Below are 24,875 nucleotides of genomic sequence, written 5' to 3'. Positions count from 1 at the left end.
AGCTTAAACGGCCGCATCAGGTCAGTCATTTTGAACAATACTCGTTCTCCTGCACCGTGTGCCTGACTTCCATTACGAGCGCGTTCCATCTCTAACTCGAGACGCTTCATTTCCAAAGCGTGTTGACGGTCGCGCTCTCTTTCTTTCTCTTGTTGCTCTTTACGTTCGCGCTCATCTTTCTCTTTCTGTTCTTTAAGTTCGCGCTCCTGTTTCTCTTTTTGCTCCTCCCTCTCCTCAATGGTCTCAAGGCATTCCGACAGCTCGTCATCCTCAGCTTCTAACTCAAGAATAGCCCTTAGCAGTTCTGGTTTTCTGAGTTTGTCTGAGACATCCAGACCCAACTCTCTTGCAAGCTCCAGCAATTTCGGTTTGCGCAACGACTTCAAATCCATGGCTGCTCTGAATGCTGCTTTCTCTACTGCCTACTATTGTCTTGCCGCAAACTAACCCGGCAGCAACGACAACCACAATTACCAGCTCTGTTTCTAACACTAACAAAAGCCTGGCAAAACTCCGAAGAAGAAAGTCCCGCACTCACCAAACCTCGCAGCCAAGAATTCCGCGCAGTCGTTCCGCTGCAGGCAACCAGTCATCACACAGGGCTCGTTGCACTGCTCCCGGATGGTCGTTGTGCTGCTCAGCATACAGTCAACCGCATCTCTTCGCTGCTGGCCTCCGTTGTCGCGATCCCACCGCTGCCACCAGATGTTGGGGTCTCGGTGCTGACGCCCGTTATTGCCAATGGGTCGCAAGCCCCAAGGGTAGCGTTGGCCTGGCGGCCTGGGGCACTGGAAGCATCCGAAGGTCCCGGCAAAGCAAGAGAAGACTGGTAACAGAACAACTTGTTTATTCTAACATAGCAAAAGAGCGGCCGGTCAGGTCGACCGAAGTGGAGAGACGTAACTCAACAGTACAAATCGGAGCCTCTCTCCTGGCGTCCGGGGGCAGCTGCTCTTATACTCTCGGCGTCGCGGTCCAAAAGGGAAGGTCACGGGATGAAGGTCACGGGATGAAGGTCACGGGACGGCGGAGCATGAGCCCACGACGGCGCGCACGGTCGAGCCGAGAGACCTGCTGAACCGAGTGCAGTGACGCATCGCCAACCCGCCCACACGACGGCGCGAACGGTTGAGCCGAGAGACCTCCAGGCTCCTCATTCGGGGAACTCCGCTCCCCGGCTGCCGCGCTTTGACAAGCGAGGGCACACACACACACACGCACACACGAAGACACGTGGCACTGAAACACGCCTGGACACGCTTGGCGGGGAAGCGTTGCGGCGGCGTCGCACGGGCCAAAATGTCCGCCGCTTTGAACGAAGCCCCGGCGTCCGTTGCATCCGCGCCGGCATTACCGCGCGTTGTAGGCGAAACGTAACAGGGGCTAACCTAACGTTCGGCCATACTGGGTGTACCGGCCATATCTTCTGCAGAGTAAACAAGGTCCCATTTCACCTTATATCTGTGCACGTTTCATTTTAAGTGGAGGTGCGGGCTATTGCACAAGACGGAACTCCGCAACCGGCTTGTGCTCGGCGGACCTGCCATGCTGACAGATGACCAGGCCGCTGGGTTAAGCACGGCGTCAGCACCCGGCACAACCGGGCCGTCAGCATCCGCGACACCGCAACCGTCAGTCGTCTTGACCCATCCGCGCGACCCCGGCACTTTCTCTGGTAACGGCACCGACAAAGTCGACATCGAAGAATGGCTTGGCATATACGAACGCGTCGCTGCACGCAACCGATGGGACCCGACAGTGATGCTCGCAAATCTTCTCTTCTACCTCCAGGGACCTGGTATGACACACACGAAGTGTTGACCATCTGGCACGTATGCAAGCAAAAACTTCGCGACTTCTTCGGCAAACTCGCTGGTCGCAAGTGCGCCACTGCGAAATACCTATCCTGTCGGGCTCAGACAGCTACGCAGTCGTACGTTGCGTACATCCTTGATGTCCTAGCTCTTTGCCTCCGCGTCCATGCCAGTATGCCCGAGGCTGAATAAGTGAGGCACATTCTGAAAGGCATCGCCGATGATGCGTTTAATTTGCTCGTTTTTAAAGACTGCTCGACGGTAGACGAAATTATCCGTGAGGGCAAACGTTTCGAAGACGCAAAGAGCCGTCGTTTTGCCGGACAGTTCGTGCGGCTTCCCAACACTGCCGCTACGTCGTCGGGCAAAGCCGCTCATTCGGCCCTTTAATGGTCCACTCCAGATATCGTTGTCCACATTGTGCGGCTCGAAATCGAGGCTGCGTCGACATTTCTTTCGCGTGCCCTTATGAAGATACGCAATCGACGATCTCACTCATCCACGCTGTTGTCCGCGAAGAACTCGCCAACGCAGGGATTCAACCCGTGTGCTTCATAACACACCTTCCGGTTAGCCCTGCGCCTATTCATCGATCTCCACCGACGGTTCGACGCTATCGAGATCCGGCCCAATGGCGAACACCAGACAACAAGCACGTATGCTTCCATTGTAGCGACGTGGGGCACATTTGTCGCTATTGCCGTTATTGTCAGCCCTCGTTTTCACGCTCCACGTTCTACCACCGCCACAATGACAACCAGCGCCAGCCATTTCATTCTCCAAATGAACCGACATGCCATGACCGCGGCCCTTCTGCGTCTATCAGATGCTCGAGCCGCTCGCCGTCGCCGCGCGATTGTCAGTCCCGCTCGCCCCTGCCCCATCGTTTTTCATCGCCTCACCCTTCTGTACGCTCATCCCCGGAAAACTGACGGAGGCAGCTCCCTGAGCTGACGCTGCATTGGACTCTCGACCTGCAAATCCTCGCCTTACCTTGCCGACAGATCAGAACCTAATCGCCGTGCAAGTTGATTCCCTACCTGTCACTGCCTTAATCGACACTGGCGCGCACATCTTGGTCATGAGCGCTGATTTCCGGAAGCGGAGAAAATGCTCACTCCTGCCGAGTCCCGCGTCGTACGAGTTGCTTATGGGGGAACTCCAGCTGTGCTGGGAATGTGGGCCGCTCGTGTCAGTGTCGCCGGCCGCCACACATCTGCCCTGACGACGTGATCCTTGGCCTAGAGTTTTTATCGGCCCACTTAGCTATAATTGACTGCTCGGCTGCTGTTGTCACACTTAATTTCCCTGATTTTACCGAGCTTACCGATATTGTACCGATCCAGCTCTGTTGCGCCGACTTTGTTCGTCTATCTCCGCAGGCACTGACCTGTATCACTGCTGTGCCCAACCCTTGCGTACCGGATGGTGACTATGTCGTTACTCCCTGTGTGAGTGCCTTACTTTCCCACGACGTGTCGTTTCCTTACACCGTAGTGACCGTACCGGCTGACAAAACTTACCTTCCGCTCCTGAATTTCGGATTGCGTCCTCAGGTACTCCCCAAAGGGACTTCTCTCGCCACACTGTCTCAGTCGCATGATTATGACCTTTTTTCCCACTCGCCTCTTCCGTCTTCCTCCAACTCTTCCGCCACCTGCAATTCTCATTCGACCACGTCGCCTCCAGCGCACACCAACATTACCAAGATGATAGCCCTGGATTTACCCCCACACAAACCGACTATCGTTGTCATCTGCTCACATCTTATTCCGACATTTTTTACCTTGACGGTCGGCCTTTCGGACAAACCTTCCTAGTTCAGCATCGCATACATACCGGCGATGTACCGCCTATTCACAGACGGCCCTTTCGCGTGTCACACGCCGAGCACCGAGTAATAAATCGGGAGGTTGCTAGGATGCTTACAAAGGGCATTACTGAACCATCATCGAGCTCGTGGGCTTCTCCTGTTGTCTTGGTAAAAAAGAAGGGCAACACCTGGTGATTTAGCATAGATTACCGCCATCTAAACAAGATAACAAAGAAGGATGTCTATCCACTCCCACGCATAGACGACGCATTGGATTGCCTTCACGGTACCACGTAATTTTCATCGATAGACCTGCGCTGTGGTTACTAACACATTGCCGTCGATGACATAGATTGTGAGAAGACCGCATTTGTTACGCCAGATGGCCGTTATCAGTTTCGAGTCATGCCATTCGACTTGTTCAACGCTCCAGCCACCTTCGAGTGCATGATGGACAAACTCTTGCACAGCTTTAAGGGGTTTATATGCCTTTTGTTATCTCGACGACGTCATCGGGCTCTCGCCGACCTTCCCGACACATCTTGAACTCATTTCGTACATCTATTTTTTTCTGTCTTCCGTGCCGCTGGGCTACAATTCGACTCATCTGGCGTCTGCCCCGTTCCCGAAAAGTTCGTGCTGTTCTCGATTTTCTTGTGCCGAGCTGTGCCAAAGATTTCCGCAGCTTTGTAGGCTTATTCTCATATTTCCGTCGATTTGTCAGAAGTTTCGCGTACATTGCTCGGCCTCTGAAGAAAGGTGCCTCCATGGGGTCCTGACCAAGCTGCTGCCTTCCAACGCCTTACCACCCTGCTCATTACTCCGCCAATTCTTGCTCACTTCGACCCATCTGCCCCAAGAAAGATCAGTACAGGTGCTAGCGGCTATGGAATTGGCGCGGTTTTAGCTCAGTGTCAACGTGGGTGTGACAAAGTTATTGCGTACGCAAGTCGCCTGCTTTCACACGCTGAACGCAATTACTCCATTACAGAGCGCGAGTGCCTCGCACTCGTATGGGCACTGAGCAAATGCCGGCCGTACTTATACGGTCGACCTTTCACTGCTACCACGGGCCATCACGCTCTCTGTTGGCTCTCGACACTTAAGGATCCAACGGGTTGTGTAGGTCGCTGGGCACTACGTCTTCAATAATTCACCTACGCAGTGGTGTACAAGTCCAGTGGGCTACACCAGGATGCCGATTGTTTGTATCTGCGCCGCGTCAACGCCCCTGACTTCAGTGATGCAACTGCTGGAATATTCACGCTCTCCGCCTTCCACCACATCGGGGAGGAGCAATCACGTGATACATGCTTGCGCTACCGCATCAGCCGCCTCTGTTCTGACTGGTCCGACCCCTCGCTTAGCTTGTTCCTCGTTTGGATCGCATCTTATACCGCCGAAATATGTACACAGAAGGACATGAACTGCTGATAGTCGTTCCTTCTCATCTCCGGGCAACTGTATTCGCGCAAGTTCATGACTATCCCACCACTGGCACCTGGGTGTTTCCTGAACCTACGACCGCATCCGGCGACAATTTTTCTGGCCTGGACTCTACAGTACCGTGCAACGTTATGTCGCTGCTTGCGAACCATGCCGACGTCGTAAGAAGTCTGCTTTGCTTCCGACTGGAGCCCTCCAGCAAATTGATATACCCACCTAACCGTTTTATCGTGCTGGCCTCAACTTGTTGGGCCCTTTCTCTACCTCTAGAGCTGGAAATAAGTACATCACCGTTACAACGGATTATTCAACCCGCTATGTCGTCACACGAGCCATCCAGACCAGTTGTGCGACCGATGTCGCAGACTTCCTGCTCCAAGATGTCATCTTACACCACGGAGCTCCTCACCAGGTTCTCACAGACAGTGGCCGCTACTTTTTATCCCTGGTTATTGATGATCTACTTCGCTTTTGTGCCACGACACACAAGTTCACGACAGCATACCACCCTCAAACGAACGGCCTGACTGAACGCCTGAACCGAGCACTTACAGATATGATCTCGATGTATGTCTCCTCAGGTCATCATGACTGGGACGCCGTGCTTCCTTTTGTGACGTTCGGGTAAAACTCGTCATATCACGAGAGCGCTCTCTACTCCCCCTTCTGTCTGCTCTTTGGTCGTGACCCGATATTGCCTTTCGACCCGGTCCTGCTAACTGCTCTCGAGTCCCCGTCTGAGTACGCTCACGACGCTATAGCTACAGCCGCCCAGGAACGCCAGAATGCCCACCGTCGGCTTTCTGAGTCGCAGGCAAGACAGAAGTCTCTTTATGACAACCGTCATCGTGATGTCCAGTTTTCTGCCGGCGACCTCGTCCTCCCTTGGACGCCTTGACGGCGTGTGGGCGTATCGGAAAAGCTGCTCTCCCAGTTCTCTTTGGAGACACGTGACCAACTGGTGGAGGCGCAGGGTATATCTTACTCATGCCGCGGGCCCCTCCTGGGAGCGGAACCACCAATCCAGTGTCGAAACAGACATTCCTGTCCATCGGGCTAGCCACACGTTCAGGGGACTGCCTCCAGAGGACAACACAGCGATTCCAACTACCTCTACCGGCATGGATAGCGCGGTAACGACTCGGTACACACTTAAGAAGCCATGGGTTCCAAAGTCGTTCCATGGCGACGTGTTCGAAGACGTCCAAGATTGGATGGCCGACTTCGAGCTCCTGGCTGAGTACGATGAATGGGACGGCGCCACTAAACTTAGAAATGTCTGTTTTTGCCTGGAGGAGGTCACGCGTATGTGGGTTCAAAACCATAAGGAACAACTGACGTCGTGGCCTGAGTTCCGCCGTCCGCTACTAGACACCTACACCAGTGCTGATCGCCGCGAACGAGCAGAACGAGTGATCAGGGCCCGCGTCCAGCTTCCGAACGAAGGTGTCACCGCGTTCGTCGAAGAGATAACGCGCCTCTTCAGACGAGCAGACCCTGGAATGACCGCGGACAAGAAGTTGCATCACCTGATGCGAGGAGTGAAGGAGCAGCTCTTCGCTGGTCTTGTGCGGAGCCCTCCGAGGACTGTCGCCGAATTTTTGTCGCAGGTTGTAAGTATGGAGAAGATGCTTCAGGCCGCTATCGAACTTCTACGAGCGGCGAGTGGACGTAACATCCACTTCTGATATTTTCACCGCGACCTCAAGGAACAACGACAATCTCCCAGAACTCATATGTACCGTTGTGCAGGAAGAATTGCGTAAGATTTATGGCGCGTCACAAGCTACGGTGAGCTCCATTGTAAATGTTGTAAAAGATGAAGTACACCAATCGCTTCGGTCCAGCTTTTCTCTTGCTAACACTGCGCCTGCACCGATTGAACACCGCCGTGCGACCTGCGAAGAAGCCCTGAGACTACCTGCTTCGTCACCCCCGCTGTTTGTTCACGCCGCTCACCTGGTTGCACTTTCATCAGCCTAACCGGTACAATACACCGCAGAACGACGCACGCCTCCAGCGTTTCCGCCTGCTGCTCCTCCTGTTGTGCTTCAGCCGGAACAGCCAGTGCATTACGCCGACGATCGACGCATAACCCCTCGTAAGTCGTATGTTTGGCGCACACCGGACCACCGTCCTCTGTGCTTCCACTGCGGTGAGGAAGATCATTTGTACCGCCAGTGCCCATATTGGCGTCAGGGCCGGATTAAGAAAAATGGGGGCCCTGGGCTAATGCGCCTGCAGGCCCCCTTTCCCTATACTGACCCCCCCCCCCCCATGTCGCCTGCTACGCTACTGGAAATAAGCCATGTTTCATTTTAATTCCACCAAATTAAAGAAGAGCGAAGTGCGATCAACGGGATTATTATTGTTGTTATTATTATAAGGAAAACGAAAAAACTTGCTTGAAACGCGTGCTGTTGTAAACACCAACACATATGTTCACTTTGTGATTAATCTGCATTCTGTTTTCAGCAAAAGCTAGGCTTTAAGGAAAAGTTTAGTGCACTCAAGACGAACAAGAACGTAGAAAAGACAGCACACCTCAGATGTCGATCCTTCTCAAGCTAGGCTTTGTTTGCATCACTAAGTTTAATCCCATGAGGAGACGCATTGTTGTATCCAAAACATTCTTTATTAAAATTCTCGCATCAGACTGCAGCAATCGTTGTACACGTTACTCCATAAATATGCAATAGATATATACAATACTTAAGGCAATACAAACACCATAAAAATGCACTAGAGTACATATGAAAATTACCAATTGTAATCACAAAACATTATTTGACAATATTTTCGTTAAAGGTAAGACAAGCAAGGATGACACCAAATAAACGTGGCACTATCAAAAGAACAAGAATACAGTTCTTTATAAACACGCTAAATATCACAAGAAGAACAAACACGAGACGAACAATGAAGATTTGCCTATCTTTAATTATACTGCTCAGCGTTTCATTGGCAACGTGGAGGCTGGGAGACGACACAATCAACTTATTGGAACTATTCATGTATTGCGCAAACAGTCCTCTTTTAAAATAGCATCTTTCGCCCCTTCGCTTTGGCGAAATTATATATAGTCTGTTCGAAGGATAGATCGCGGAGAAGGTCACTTTCAATGGACATGATAGCAAGCGAGTTCACCTTGTCGTCAAGGATCGAGGCTTAAACGAAGGCGATTTTTTATCAGCGACAACATGGGAAACGTTGGTTCGGTCTCACAGTTTGCCACGGGTATGCTTAAGCACATTCGCAAAGCAATAGAAGGGTTCGGAAACACATCAATAAGCTTTCTTTCGTGCAGCAACTTCATTATTCCCAGGGGACTCGTGTCCTGGCACACAGAGTTGTGCAGAAAGTTCGCAAACTGAACGATTTCAACGGAAAATGCTGCCTCCAAATCATTTTTGTAGGTTTTCACCAACTTAGCCTGCTGTGCCAGAGAGGCCTCGCTCCCAACTTCTGTCAGCAATTTTAAGAATCCGAGCCTTTCGCAGAGTTCAGTGTAGGCAGCCTTTCCTTTCGCACTCGCAAAGCAGAGCCTAGACTGTCAAGTACAACATTGAAGGTCTCTACAATAACCTTTTTTCAAACTTGTAGTGCACTATCGCTTTTTCCGTCCTTGTGCTTACTCAAAACGATGCGTTTGCCCTCATCCTGATAACAATGATTGGTACTTAGCGTGCGTGCTCTCTCTTCGAAGACCCGCCGTGGTTGCTCAGTGGCTATGGTGTTGGGCTGCTGAGCACGAGGTCGCAGGATCGAATCCCGCCCGCGGCGGCCGCATTTCGATGGAGGCGAAATGCGAAAACACCCGTGTGCTTAGATTTAGGTGCACGTTAAAGAACCTCAGGTGGTCGAAATTTCCGGAGTCCTCCACTACGGCGTGCCTCATAATCAGAAAGTGGTTTTGGCACGTAAAACCCTATAATTTAATTTTAATTTTCTCTCTTCGAAGGTATCAAAGGGAGGTCGCAAAGAATTAAGAAAGCCGTCTTAGAGATCTCAGCAGGCCTACAGCAGTTGAAATGTCTAGGCCTGGTTTCTGAAGTGCTACGCTCGTTTTGTGAAAGCGCTCCAAGATTTCACTCCAGAAAATCGCCATGAATGCAATCTCTAGTTTTGTCATTTTCTTGAAGAGAGAGTGCGCTTCGTTACTAGTGTCACCGTTTTCTTCCTCGTTCTTTGGTATAATTTCAAGGCAACACAAAACTGCATTGAAATTATTCAGAATGACCTTACATGATTCAGCGTGTCTGGACCACCTGGTCTCAGAGAGATTTTTCAAAACAAGCTCTTGTCATCTTTGGTAGCCTCTTTTCACGCTCTTCTCTTTCTAACTTCGCCTTTCGTTTAGACGCACCACTTTGATGCTTCCGACCGAGCATTTTCGCATGAATGGATACTAATTGTTCACCGGGCACTTCATCAGTCCGACGCGACCGCAGGTGTCCAACGGTGGCCGTCCCGATGACTGGCGGACGCTGCCTGGATGGTTCGTGGCTGGCCGAGAGTGGTGCGTTCCCCGGGAGCTCCTCAGCCGGTGGGCTTTTGCAAGCTTAACCGGCGGCTCGGGGCTCAATCGCAGGCCGCGATCAACTTCCTTTTATAGACGCGCGCCGCGTCTGTCTGTTACTAGCGCCAAAGCAGGCGTTTACATACGCACAGAGTTCCTTGTACAAATTTCCTCCTTCTCCGTACAGACTCACTCCTTCTCGCGTTCCGGTCTCGTCTTCGTATTGACTAGGAGCAATCGTCTGTCATGGGAGGTTCTCGATTTTTCTTTCGCCCCATCGACGCCGAGCGCGAGAACTAAGGGGAGAGGGCGACTCCTAGCGCGGACGAAGTTACGCGCCCTCCGTCGCCTCTGAGTCATCTTTTTCTACTTCTTTCTGGAAAGTTCGGCGGCCAGTCTGACCTACTTTTTCCCTCGAGCGCGCGTGAGGGTGCGCAGCCACTAGGCAGGAATGGGCCCTGGAGACAGGCCTTTGGGTCCAGCTCTCGAACTTCCCTCTTCACTCTTCCACAACCCTAGCCCGAACAGTGAACTTTCCATGCCCCACGGCGCGCATATAAAAGCATGTGTGACGTCTTCTTTCCTTTCCTGCCTAGAATCTGCCATCGGACTCATCATAATCTGCTGTCGGACTCATCCTCCCCCGCCCAAATTACCATCACGGTAAAGAGTTTGTAAGCAGGGATAAGGTACCTCAGAAAGGCTGGCCAATGTTTCGATAGGAGGGCCTATCATCGTCAAAAGCGGCCTCGTCATCCTCGGCATGTTAGTTTTAAAGGGTTAGTGCAGTGACGTCACGTGCGGAGATTGTCGGTGGCGGCTGGTTATAAAGGGAGAGGCTCCAGAAGTAATGAACGCTGTCGTCCGACGTCTGTGAGCTTCGTTCCCAAGACGAGGGGACAAGAGTGGGAGAGTGGGAAGGCGGGAAGGCGCCTTCCGGCTTTCGCTCGACATTCCGGTGGTGATCGACGGTTACGGGGTTAGCGCTTTAGTATATACCGGTGCGGAATTTTCTATTTTAAGCGGGAAGATCGCGTTTTTTCTGAAGAAAGTAATTGCTCCTTGGCATGGTTCGCAGATTCGGTCGGCCGGTGGTCACGTCGTTACTCTGCAGGGAACCTGTAAGACTAGAATTCGGATTCGAGGGCCGACATTCGTGGCCAGCTGCCTTGTCCTACGCGAACGCTCCCGTGACGTCATTCTCGGGGTTGACTTTCTGCAAGAACACAGCGCTGTTATTGACCTACGGCGAGATGTAGTCACCCTTTCAGCCGAACGACCGACGTGAAGACGCCCTTCGTGTTTCCGCCGAAAGCGTTACGATTCCTCCACGAGCCAGTGTCCTCGTCGAAGTTATGTGCGGTGGAATGCGCGAAGGCGAAGGGGTCGCGGAAAGAAACTTAGCACATCTACTGACGCAAGGTGCTTGTGCGGCTAGGAGTGTGCCCAGCTTTGTGATGGCTGTTCTCAGTCGCTTGTCACCAACTTCAGTAACGAGCATCGACATCTTTTGCGCGGTACTTCGATTGCGCTTGCCGACAAAATAGAGAACATGGATGAATGGTTTGCCTCTGAAGCAGTGGGGCTTGTTGACAAGTCACTGGGTAACATCGACATTAAGGCAGAGCTATCGCCACACAATCAGTCCGCACTGCGCGAGCTCTCGCTTGAATTCGGGGCTGTTTCGCAAGTTCGTCTAAGGTGCAACAGACTTCAGTCGCAAGGCACAGGACCATCACATGGGACGACGCAGGCCCGATACGCCAGAACCCTACCACATGTCGGCGAAAGGACGCGAAGCGATACGTACGCAAGTAAAGAGATGCTTGAAGACGGCGTTATCAAACCTTCCAAGAGCTCATGGTCGTCTGCGGTCGTTCCTGTGAAAAAGAAAGACGGAACGCTACGCTTCCGCGTCGACTACCGGAAGCTCAACAACGTAACTTAAGAGTACGTGTACCCACTGCCACGTGTCGATGATTCGATAGGCAGACTGCGGCGCGCCCAGTATTTTTCATCATTCGATATGGAAAGCGGGTACTGGCAGATCAAGGTAGACTAAAGAGACCGTGAGAAAACTGCCTTTGTGACTCCCGATGGCCTCTATATACGAATTTCGAGCGCTTCCTTTCGGCTTGTGCTCAGCTCCAGCTACGTTCCAGCGAATGATGGATATGGGTACTGTCCTCGCTGGACTGAAGGGGCAGGCTTGTCTCGTGTATCTTGATGACGTAGTAGTAATTTCTGAAACATTTAAGCAAGATCTTCATCGCCTAAGGAATGTGCTAGAAGCAATTTGATTGGCTGATCTCACGCTTAAACAAGAAAAGTGCCACTTTGACTATAAAAAGCTCAAGTTTCTCGTACACGTCGTAAGCGCCAGAGGAGTCCGAGCCGATCTCGACAAGCTTGCCGCAGTGACAGGTTTTCCTCTTCCGGCTGACAAGAAAGCCGTGCAGCGTTTCCTAGGCTAGTGTGCGCATTATTGCCGTTTCATTGAAAACCTAATTCTCTCAGATAGCGAAACCTTACATGGGATGACACGCCATATGCCTGGACGAATGAGCAACAGCCGGCCTTCACTGAACTATGGCAACGCATGCACTCAGCACCTGTCCTGGCACATTTTGACGACGACGCTGACACCGAGGTACATACAGACGCCAGTAACATCGGTCTTGGCGCAGTACTCGTCCAACGTCAAGACGGCAATGAAAGAGTAATAGCTTATGCTAGCCGCTCGCTGTCCCGTGCCGAGGTGAACTGCTCTGCCACAGAAAAAGGGTGTCTCGCGGTTGTGTGGGCGACCGCAAAGTTTCGCCCTTATCTCTATGGCCGTCCTTTCAAAGTGGGGACAAACCACCATGCCCTATGCTGGTTGGCAAACATACGCGATCCTTGAGGACGACTGGCAAGGTGGAGCTTGCGGCTACAGGAATTTGACGTCGCGATCGTTTACGAGTCTGGCCGCAAGCACGAAGACGCTGCCACACTGTTGCGTGCACCTACCGAATCTGTCAGTCCAGAGTCAGAGGACGATGACGGCTTCCTGGGCGCCATTACTGCATCGGACTCGATACGGCAGCGTGACGACGCTGAAATTCGACCTATTATCGACCACTTAGAGCGCCGGCGAATAACCATTCCACGCCATGTATTTCGTCTATTGTCGTCCTTCTGTCTACGAGACAACGTACTTTACAAGAAAAACGCCCGTTCGATCGAGCCTACCTCCTGGTGGTTCCAAAAGAATTGCGGGACGACATTCTTTTTGCTTGCCATGACGAACCCACATCTGGCCACTTAGGCTCCTCATGAACGCTTGCCAGAGTACGCGAGATGTATTACTGGCCAAGGCTTTTGGCAAGCGTCAAACGGTACGCTAAAAGCTGCCGCGAATGTCAGCGGCGAAAGCCACCGCCCATGAAGCCCGCCGAGTTATTGCAACCCATCGAACCACCTCATAAGCCACTCGAACAAGTCGGCTTGGACATTCTTGGGCCGTTTCTTCTGTCAAGTGGGTGATTGTCGCTACTGACTTTTTAACTCGCTATGCCGAGACAAAGGCGCTCCCACGAGTCACGGCTTCTGAGGTAGCGCAGTTCTTCATGTGCCACATTGTAGTGCGTCATGGTGCCCAGTCCACTGTAATCAAACCTAGGGACGGCTTTCAAAGCACTGCTCTTGGACGACATTTTTCGATTGCGCAACACTAGGCATCGAAAGACTACTGCTTACCATCCGCAGTCAAACGGACTTAGCTTAAACAAGACCATTACGGACATGATCTCTACGCACATCGACGTCCAGCGCGATATGATAGCTTGAGATATGATCCAACATGGGATCATATCTTGGCTTACGTGACCTTCGCTTATCATACCGCCGTACAAGAAACGACGCACTTTACGCCATTTCGTCTCCTTTACGGCCGCGAAGTTGAGACGATATTGGACGCTATTCTGCCGTGTCAAGACGATGAGCGTGTCACTACTGACGCCGAAGAACTTGTTCAGCGCGCTGAGGAACCTGTGGCCAGCTTGCGCAACTGCGCATCGGCCAGCAGCAGCACGCAGATGCACGGCGTTATAACATCCGCCACAGACAAGTGTGCTACAAACCCGGCGACCAAGTGTGGGTGTTGACCCCTGTTCGTCGCCATGGCCTTAGTGAAAAATTGCTCAGCCGCTATTTTGGCCCGTAAAAAGTGCTGTGCCGCACTAGCATTCGCACTAGTGACGTGAGCTACGAAGTCGTTCCGGACAGCGCGGCTCAAACACGGCGTAGACAACAACCTAGCCCTGACATCGTTGACGTCGTACACATGAAACGATATGTTGCGCGTTCGTGATTATTTTTTCTTCATTTATTAATTATTTATATTGGCGCTCATATGTACCTCTAGGGCAGTTGTGTCTTCCCGTACAAAAATGACTGTTGATTAACCATTGATATATTGTTGGGGGATTGTTGAAACAACGGACTTCAACAAATTTTCAAAAGCAATTAAGCTCGCTCAACACTTGCACAACAATATTACCGTTGAGTGTTCTCAATAAACAATTTATTGAGTAATTTGTATTGATTATGTAGTTGTTTTTTTTGTTGTGTAGCAGTTGAGTCCAGTATCAATAATTAGGACTCGCATATGAAGACATTCCAAAAATTTAATGCCAAGCGTTCCAACCTCGTTGCTGTCGCTTTGCGGCAGGTAGGTTCTTCTTTCGCCTCGTTTTCATAAAAAAGAAAATAATGTGTGACCGATGGGGTGACATTGAACGTCGGCCGTCGAGCCCGGTGCTCTAACCATTAGGCCACGAACGCTTTTTTTTTTCTTTATTGCCGACTTCGACGTTCTAAATCATGGTTTACAAAGAATAAAACGTGTGAGCCACACTTTGGTCAACATGGTACTAAAATCTTTTCAACATCGCTAATTCATCAAATACAGAGATCCATTGCGGTGGATCAGGCTGCGTTTTGAAACCATCTCTCACACACACGACACTCTCAATGAAATTTTCCCGAGTTGAGGCCACGAACGCGCGCATGCTCCTCTCGTTCGACAGCCAGTAACTTCTGAAATGCTTGGCGCGTGCGCAGCGTGCCACTTCCTCGTGCTGTCGCTAAAGCTGGAGCTTTCAAGCGCCTATCTCCGGGACCGCCCCACTTTCGTAGCCGTTTTCTCTCTCTAAAAACTTCAGCGTTAGACTAGCTTCATGACCGCCTGAATTCATAACGACTTATTTCTTCGCCAGTGTACAAATGCCATCGTAGACTAGATGACATAGCAATTGGTACGATCCAAAATGAGCACGTTTTGGGGAGCAGAAGAATGCGAAGTTCACTCGCAAAGACGGTGACTACGCGCATGTGGAGTTCCCCAAAAGTAGACACGGCGGCAGCGCGGCCGGCGATACGACAGGCGCCGACACGCGACGACGCTGCCTTCGAGCATCCGACGCGCTGTGGGAACCGTAGGATGCAAGCGGCGCACACGCTGCAAACATACACGTGAGAGATCTTCGAATTTCCTGCGACGCACCCTCTGTCCGGAAAGTAAATAAAGCTATTTTTATCCAACCGCCGTGGTAGAAGAGATAAAACAACGAACACGCTTTGAGATCGCAGCGCGTAGTCGCTGTAACCATTGACTTCAATGAGCTTCTGATTCAGAAACAGCCGCAACAGTAGCACAGTTAATCGCTGTATCTGCGGCTGCTCCCGACTCTCGCCTTGCAAGAAGCATGCGATTTACTCGAGCCTCGCCGAACTGTCGTCCTCTCCCAAGCCTGCAGGACAGGTCCCGTATGTTCAGTGGAGAGAAGAACACCAAAGGGAAATGAAAGAAATACAGGTAACGGACTCTTATCACACCTTACTTGTCACTTCGTCATCTGCAAAGGTCTTATAAATTATTCTATTAGCGTCACTTTTGTAAAAATAATAAAATTAGTAGTAATTTTTCTTTCTAGGTGGCGCCACCAGCGTCAAGGCAGCGTTCGGGTGTGTGCGTGTGCGCACGCAGTTGCAACCGTTGTAGCTTCGTTTTGAGCACACTTTTGCAACAGTACACATGGTTACCGCTAGTTTCGTAGCCTCATATTTTGGTCGTAGTATTTGTTGTTTACGCTAGGAATTAGGTTGTGCTTGAAACATTGGAAGGTTAGTGGATGAAAAATTATTACAAATTAATTAGTTGTTTTTCCGTGCGGTTATCTTGTGTTTGAAATGTTTTTATAACTGCATACGATGGTGAAGCTGTGAACGGCTTTCGGACTCAGTTAGTTGGTTGCCTTGTGTGGTGGTTCACGTTTCGTGGTTTTGGATGAAAGTATTTTTTCTTTTCGGACATCATGACGCACATTTTAGTGAAATGCTTTAACGACGATAAGTGGGACGTTTATCCGTTGAAGTCGTTGGCTGACTCAGCTACTAGTCTTCGACTGATGTGCGAGCCTGGCTGTTTTGATGAGTTGCGCGGCAGAGGTCATGATGCCTGTTGGAGAGAAGGCACCCCGAAAGAGTCGCAGCCGAGCTTCTGCAGATAGGTAAGTAATCTCGTTTTCTTGGGCACGTAGCCTTTTTTCTATTTTGACATTGACAAGCGTGAGATGTTAAGCACACCGTTCACTTTCTTACACCACACTCGTACCGGAAGGCGGTGTTGCACGTCACGCTTACGCATTTCGTAACTATGGCGGCCGCCGTGGCAATTCGGGGCTCGAGGTCGTGGATACGATCCCTGCTGCGGCCGCATTCCAAAGGAGCGGAATGCAAAAACGCTCGTGCATTGTGCATTGTATGCACGTAAAAATTTCCAGAAAGTCAAAATTAATACGGAGTCCCCAACTACGACCTGCCTCATAATCAGAGCGTTGGTTTCGCACTTAAGACATCATAATGATTTTTTTTAATCCGTAGTGGCTCATCGTATACCATACGGTTAGTGTGATCACCTTTTGTGCCGTAGCGGTTAAGCGTGCCTCGATTTAGACTGCGCCGAACGGTGCGGCGCACCGCAATATATATTTCGCCTCTTTGGGATTGGCGGAGAACGGCCAACCGATAAGTCGCAGCTTCCGCGCGGTGGCTGTTCACGGATACGCAGCGCAAATGAACAGAGGTGTGGTGACGACGTCGGCAAAGAACACAGCCGCCGACGGGCTCGCCTTATCGCTTATCACTGCCAAAACTACCGCAGTAAGCATCTTTATCTAGCGCGGCGCGTTTCTGTTGAAGGCGTACTGTACAATTTTAATTGGCGATAACCGAAACATGCCCCTGTTCTCTGCTGCCTCTGTGAGCTGGGCCGATACGAATGTGCGTTGCTTGCAGAAGCGAAAGGAGCGTCACTCGGCGCGTTGTCGCCTCGAGCACCGTTTGCGCGGTGAACAATGACGCGTGCATGAAGCTAGCTCACTGCGCAGACGCTACCGCGCAAAACGCACACAAATCGCGTGGGATGATCGGAGACACGCCGGAGCGGCTAGCTTCAAAGAAGCAGTGCATGTTCTCACTCGTACAGGCACGCTCACGCTCGCATCGCTCTCGGCGTATCTTTAGGTCATTCCTGCTGCTGGACTTCTACCCAAAGATTCGATATCTGCTTGGTGTTGGCTATGCACTGTCGCGTGGTCTTTGGTTCTGCGAGAGACCCGGAAATATTTCTCCCCGCTGTGAAACATCGCTGTGCGTGTCTTCGCTAACATTTACCGTAGTGACCCATTTCTTCCTTTTCTAGACAGCACTCGTAAAGAAACGAAAATTTTTACTTGCCAGTATAGTGTGTACTTCTTTTTTTTGTGCGTAATTATGTGCAGTGTGTGGCAGATTCTGAATCCGCGCACTCATGTTCTGTCCGCATTCCCTTCTCGCAGGTCACACATGTAGCAAATGCCCAGATGCTAACGTGTTCTACGTCAAGAGCAGCTTGGCGTCGTGGAAGAGACACCCGTTGATATGTGGCTGATTCACTAGCAAACTCGCATCTCTGTTGCCACTCTCCATCAAGTGGGATTTTTAACTATTTTTTGTACTGCTCTGTGGTGTACTAGCTGCCGCATGGACGCTGTGAAGCCTTACTTTCGATTTGCTCTGGCTTTTAGTAGTGAAGGACGGGCTACCTTTTGAGGGAGGTATTTCCTTTTGCTTGCGAGAATGTTTACCAGCCTAACCAAGTGATACGTGCGTACTCGAAACAGCAATGCGAAGAGAGGCGGACGACGAAATAGGAGCACACGAGAGCGCAAGTTCAGCCAAGCTTATTTTTGAAGACAGGGGTATTAAAGACGCTGGTCAACTTGACAAAGGTAAAGAGCCGTGCATGCGTGGCAGAAACAGCCACGAGCGACAAGAAAAAAAAATATGAAAAAGCCATGTCATGTAGAATAAACGTGCGTGAAAAACGAGAACTATCGGACAAATCTTTCGAAAAAGCGAAATATTTGTCCAATGAGTGATACTACCCAACGAGAAATACTCTTGAGAACTGCGTCTTTCCCACTAAGGGCAACAGATAACTTGGTTATGCATTTGTTTCGTTTGTGATCAGTAAATATTGCTTCTGGAACTCCTCTGGTGTTGAGGTATAGAGCAGAAAGAACGGTTGTTTCATCACAAAGACCAGAACACAAGAGGACTTATGGAAGAATTATTTATTGATCACGAAGAAAAATTCATAAGCAAGATTTCTGTGACCCATGGTGGGAAAGAGTTGCTGCAGAATTTATTTCACGTTATTATCACTTACAGGACAAACCTTTCAGTTTTCAGTGCTGTAGGTACTAGCCTATGTCTCCAGGTTCTATGTATTGGTGCCTTATGTACTGTAATAATGTTTCATGGGCACGCATCTTTAGTGTAAATAAAGGTACTTCAAATTGATCAGTCTCTCCTTTGCTTTTGTTTGTGAAAGTTATGAGCAGGCACCGGGGCATGCACGTGTGAATAGCAAAGCAAGTTCAATATATGAATAAAAAACCACTAGCCCAACGAAATGTCAATCGTATTTCAATGGCCACTTCTGAAATCTCAATGCCATCTCAACCGGGCCACAACGTACTTTTCAGTGCTGTGACAACAATAACTCAACAACAGGTCAACAGAACTACCACATCGTAAGTTCAATGCATTATCAATGGTAACCCAACAACCATTCAACAAAATGAACACAAGCCGTCTAAGCGCAATGGAATTTCAATGGTAACTTAACAATTATTCCACATTGAGGCACCCAATGGTGTTCCAAACAAATTTCAGTGGCCAATATTCAAGACCACTCAACAATCCGTCCAACAATTCTCCAACAAAATTTCCACAATTCCTCAATGAAAAACTCAACATTGACCAATAATAATTCAATGCCTTCTCAATAATATTTTTTGTACGTGTTTCCAGTGGCGGTCACTGTACTCTTTGCGCCAGCACCTGCCTTGACCACGTTTTTGTTTCCCTTACACCGCTTCTTAACCATCGAGCCAATTCTATTTTCGAGGAAGGGGGAAATGCCACCTGCAATAGTGGGGACAGTGCAAAAGAAGAGGCAGGAAGGACAAGAAGGAAGAAGTGCGCTTGCCACCCCCGCCCTCTCGATAGTCTGGTGCCGCCGCCGTTGCTTTTAGGAAGCCAGCTGGCCTCATTAAACGCCAATTCTCTTTGAGGACATATGACAATATACATGGTGTCCCACATAACTTGAGCCAAGAATTTCAAAATGAAAGACGCGTCGGAAGCGAATTGAACCGAACGCATACTATTCGCAATAGCCTATAGTAACTGCTTGCCGAGCGCTGCCGATGAGATAAAGAACGCCCTGCTGATTCCTCGTCGCTTGTCACGACGCAGCCGACCTTGTTCACCGAACGTACGATTGAGAGCAGCACACTACCACTGTGCAAGCACTCCGTCACGTGGCTTTTTTCACATTTTGCTAGCTTTCTTTGCAACCCGGAGAAAAGGAGCACGTGAGACGTATCGTAAAGGAAACTGGATCGGTGGTGTTTCTGAATGTTCTCTACAAATCTGCGTACCATACTTGGTGTCCTTAGCCAATAATAAGAAAGTTGGTTAATTAAACTAAATAATAAATTATGTGAAAAACAAAAAAATGTCTTAGTTACTATAGGCTATTGCGAATAGTATCCGTTCGGTTCAATTAACTTCCCAAGGGCCTTTCATTTTTACATTCTTGGCTCCACTTACGTGGGACACCCTGTCTATATATATATATATATATATATATATACATATATATATATATATATATATATATATATATATATATATATATATATATATATATATATATAAATAAACAGGGTGTTTCAGCTATTATGCACCAAGATTTAAAAATACGCAAAGGCCACGTAGCTGCTTAAAACCAACGTAATGCTGTTTGCCGTCACTTTGAGATACTCAGGTTATTTTTTTGCATTCGGCCTAATTACATAATTATCGTTCATTAATCAATTTCTCAAATATTATAGTTAGAATAAAAGTGCCAATGACAAAATTGTAGAACAACATGAAAATGTCCCGATACAGCTTTCTGTTGCTGAATACATGGTACATAAGAGTGTTTTTCGAGCGTGAAAGAAGCCTGCCAATACACGAAAAGTGCTTCGATTGGCCAGTCGCGCGGAAATTTCGCGTGTATCCGCCGAGTACTTCAACGCTCTGGAAAAGACATTTATGTAGCACGTATTCAGCGATAGAAAGCTGTACGGGGAGTTTTTCATGTTGCTTTACATTTTTATCATTGACTATTTGAAAATCTGACATCTGAATATTTGAAAATCTAATTAATTAAGAATAATTATGTAATTAAGTGGAATGCAAGAATATATTTCAAACGACAGCAAACATTACGTTGGTTCTGTCCAGCTACGTGGCATTTACATATTTTTACGTCTTCGCACATGATTGTTGGGACACCCTGCATATATAGGGCCGATGTAAGAGTTAGAGGTCGTAGGGAGGAACTTGGGAGGAACTAGGCGTACATGAATTTATTTACATATTTACATTAAAACAAGAGATACATTTCGACAGTCTAGCATGACTCGCAAATGGTGCACGCAAGACGAAGCATACAACACACGAGCACGAAGCTCCAAACACACCGAAGCACACCGCTTGTCGTGCACGAGCACACACTAGCAGCCTACAACAGCTGGTTATAAACACTCTGTCCTCCCTAGATCCCTAGGTGAGGGAAAAACGGCAGTTCACCGCCGATTCGTAGCGTCCAACGTCATCGTAGTCGACCCGCCTTTTAGGGGCAGGGTTACACACACTTCCACACAGGTTTTACTGAACACGCCGAGGAGAGTGGGTTCTCGTGCTCACGGTGCTTGACCCGAGCAAGCGCCCCTTAATCCCCGAGCTGACCTCGTACAGCGGCCGCCTCGGCTGTCCATTGTCTGGCGTCTTCAAAGGCTCATGAGAAGGCACCGCAAAGCATCTCCTTCTAGGAATTCCCCCTGCTTCAGTCGAACCGTGAAGGTGTTGGCGATTTTATTAACAATAGTTGGTCCGCCAATCGCGTTTAGTCATAGCGGCGCCTAGGGGGTGTTGACGCGGCACATCGTCGTCCCTACGAAACGAGTCACCACGGCAGGTGGTGAAGGCTTCCATGGTCTCTTCGGGGAAGCTCGCCACGCTCGCAGCTGCAGCCGGCTGAGAAAACTTTGCATATCGGCACCTCTGCAGGCCGTTGCTAAGACCGTGTGTGAGTGTGCGCGCGCTGTACTGGTTGCCGCAAAAAGAGAGTCCTCTTCCTCTGAAGCGATACTTGACCTAGGCAATGCCAGGATGTGGGTGATCCGCATTTTCTTGAACGTGAGGGAAGGCAAAACATGCTCATATCTCGGCGCATAAAGTTTTCTTAGGATGAAACTTTAATAAAGACAATTGGTTCTTTTACAATATATGCTACGCGGATTCTGGGAGTATAGAAAGACTGTATTTACAATATATACACAAGCAAAGGCAGTGTAGTTAAATATGGCTGACCAGCAACAACACGTAGCAGCCAGCGTCTCGCGAGCTGCTTCTTCCTTCCTCCTATTTTATCCTTCTGTAACGGACCCTCGCGTGCTGAAGCGCCGTCTCGGCGCATGGTAGGCGAAGAATTGAATGCGAAGTATGGCTTCAGCGGCGAAACGTGCACGATGTCAACAGGCGCCGGACTTGAGGATAGATCAAAGTGTAACGGCAAGATGTCGTAATTGACATCGTTAACTTGACGTAGGACTTCATAAGGCCCTGTGTAGCAAGAGAGAAGCTTTTGAGGGAGAACGACCCGACGACACGGTTATCCTAAGGAGCACCAAAGCAGCTGGGGCGAACTTAACATCGCGATGCCACCGGTCATAACGCCCTTATTGTACATGCTGCGAGGCTAACAAGCGAGATCGGGCGACTTGACGTGCCATGTGGGCGCGATCGATGACTTTACGAGCGTACTCAGTGGCAACACGTGGCAAAGAAGGGATGATGGTGTCAAACGGCAATGTGTGGTCGTGAGCATACAAAAAATAAAAAGGTTATTCAAATGGACGCAGTTGTCCCTCGGCCCAACACTCGACTTTCTTTACAAGTGAATCGGCGAAAAAGGAGTCTAGCGGTCCCATGCCGCCAACTTTGCAATAGATGGGTGTCCTTCCAAGCGTCTAGAACTTCCGTAGTTACCAAGCATCAGACAGGGTGCCTGCGTGTACCTAGTTTATCGGTAGGTACATGGCGGCAGCACTTCTCTGCCTGCCACAGCAGCTGCTGATTCTCGACTGTTTCCCCGAAGGTGGGAAGCCCAGAGAGCCTCGTAAATCTCTATAGGGACCACTTTCGAGATGAGAACGCCTATAAACAACTAAGCTCCTGTTCTTGTTGCATCTCCACCCATTACATCGAGCCTAATACCTCTCGCATAGGAGGCGAACGCTGTGCGTTTTCACCACCGCTGCAGTGCTTTGTGAAGGTCTGCGGGCGCCCCTTGTCCCACCAAAGCTTTGTCGGAGTAGCCGAGCATCTACCACTGCTGCGGGAGGGGGACGAGTGGTGCCCCTACGCACCTACTGGCAAAATAGGTATAAGCGCGCGGCGAGGTGCTCGGTAACTACGGGAGTTCTAACGCTTGGAAGGACACCCACCTATTGGGAAGTTGGCGGCATGGTTCCGCCAGACTCGTTTTCAAGAGTCTTGGTGTTTTCTTTGTCTTGGCTCTTGCACAGCAAGCATGGCGGTCTGAACGAAACTCTCCGAAGCAACACACCCCTGGAAAGCCGTACGCCTGGCCGCGGGGCTGCTTACACCCGTCTTATAAAGCGCCGGCGGACACCCGGCGGGTGTGGGCGGTGGGGCTCGGATGATCCGCCTACTGCAGCCGGCTACCTGCTGTGAGACGGCCATTCTTTTATGCCACTCCGGCTTGGCCTCGCGAGGTTCGAAATATTGAGTAAAAAATTTAAAATAAATGATAGGGACGCAATACAGTAAGCGTAGACGCCAACCTAACACACGAAAAACACCTTTTCGCAAAGCAGAAATGCTGCAAACGTTTGGTCACAACATGACAATAAATTACATGGTAGAAAAAGGCCTCGAATGTATGTTCATAGGCGTGTAACAGTTTTTCTGATAATTAACATAAAAACAGCTTTAGGAACCACTAGCACTTTATAGGGCCGCTAACCTGGCCACAAAGCAAATTTCGGTTATACGTTGGAAGTTGTTATGCGTTCTCTAGGGAGCGTTCTCGTGCAAAAGCTCTCCGAATCTGCTCATTAATAGCCGAGAGACACATATTTCAGTGCCGCGTACCCGTGATTTCAGGGGGCGATCGCCACTGTCAAACGATACACTCTCTCCACTCGCCCCGTCTAGGCTCCGCAAGCGCAATTCCTTCCCTGAGTTCTCCCACACCACAGCTCGAGAAACGCGTGTCGCACACGTCACGGGCCTCACCTTCTTTTCTTTTCTCCTCGCTTCTTTTTCTTTTTTTTTTTTTTTTTTTGTGGCACGGCGCACTTCTGCTGACGGCGTCACGTACGAGCTGTTCGACCGTCTCGCTTCGCGCAGCGCACGGTTTCGCGCGCTGTGCACGAGGACACCGGACTAGTGGTATAAGTCTGGGCTATGCGTATACTGAGGCAGACACAAGCGGATCTCAAAGCATGATCCCGCACTGGAACACGGTAGAAAATGACATAGTTTCGGTGTCTGCGCGCCTGACTCCACGACGAGGGAACAAGCAGCCGGAACGGAAGCACATGTCTCTTGCTTCGGTGTGGAGTAAAGCAAAAACAAGCAGACATTTGGTTTGTGTACTTTATTATTTCTCTAAACTTTAATTCGTCTATTCAAGCAACAGATTACAGAAACAAGAGATGTTGCCGTGAATAATTTGGGAAGTCACGTGTCACTACGAGCGACGTCACAGCACAAACACGTGTACGTAGGCGCACTAGAACGTGTACGTAGGCGCACTAGCACGTGTACGTCATCCTCAGTCTTGCAGCGCGGTGGCCGCGAGGAGAAGGGTAAACGGCGTTCGCTTTGAAATTTCAGATCTTTCCACGGCGCGTAGAGAACTAATATTTAGCAGACACGGTGGTTAGCGCACATTGTTTGCTCCCCGCTTGTCAGCTCAAAGTGACCAGACCTGGTGAAGGGCCCTTTAAGTATTTGGAATCCTAACGGGTCATCGCGATGGTGGTCATCATCGTCGTCATAGTTATTATCATGGGGGCATCGAGGCAATCTTAGTCACGGGCGCTCAAATGTCTTAGTCAGACACTGGTTGCCATCGTCGCCTTGCCATCTACCTTTCGCTGCAGGTAGTGCTAACGTGGCTGCTGAAACCGCTGGTACTTCTCATGGGCATCCAGGAGGCAGAGATGCACTCCGCCGCCGACCTGCTGGCAGCCAGCGTACTCGACAACGATGTCGTCGCACTCATGCGACACGCTGCCAACGGCCCCTTGTCGGTACGCTCCTTGAACGTGCCGCAAATTCACCAAAGACTGCGACGTCGGAGTTATGGGCGCCGTGTTGTCAGTTGCTTTCCCTCGAGGATTTAGCATCTGTGCCGCAGCTCCTTTGCAATGGATAAACGAGACCGATTAAGCAAACTGACCTGAGCGCTGAGTATGCTGATTTTGAAATGATGAAATTTGATAAATTTTCGAATCGAATGATGCGCTTTCTTAAGAGACGTAAATCTAGCAATACCCACAGGATCGTTACTGCGCTTCGAACGTACACTAGTCGTCTAACACGGCGC

General features: G+C 49.9%; 1 long non-coding RNA gene across 1 annotated transcript in view; it reads left to right on the top strand.

Moving 5' to 3' along the window:
• The window catches only part of LOC129387141 (uncharacterized), a 58,813-nt gene extending 34,190 nt beyond the window's left edge, over nt 1-24,623 (top strand). Inside the window, exon 3 of the long non-coding RNA XR_011892668.1 lies at nt 24,430-24,623. This is a non-coding gene — a long non-coding RNA (uncharacterized lncRNA). The remainder of the gene's footprint in view (nt 1-24,429) is intronic.
• The last annotated feature ends 252 nt before the right edge of the window (nt 24,624-24,875 follow it).

This window comes from Dermacentor andersoni, chromosome 2 (genome assembly GCF_023375885.2).
Source record: "Dermacentor andersoni chromosome 2, qqDerAnde1_hic_scaffold, whole genome shotgun sequence".
Classification (NCBI taxonomy): domain Eukaryota; kingdom Metazoa; phylum Arthropoda; class Arachnida; order Ixodida; family Ixodidae; genus Dermacentor; species Dermacentor andersoni.
Note: the sequence above shows the minus strand (reverse complement) of the source record. Positions and strands in the feature narration are given on the sequence as shown.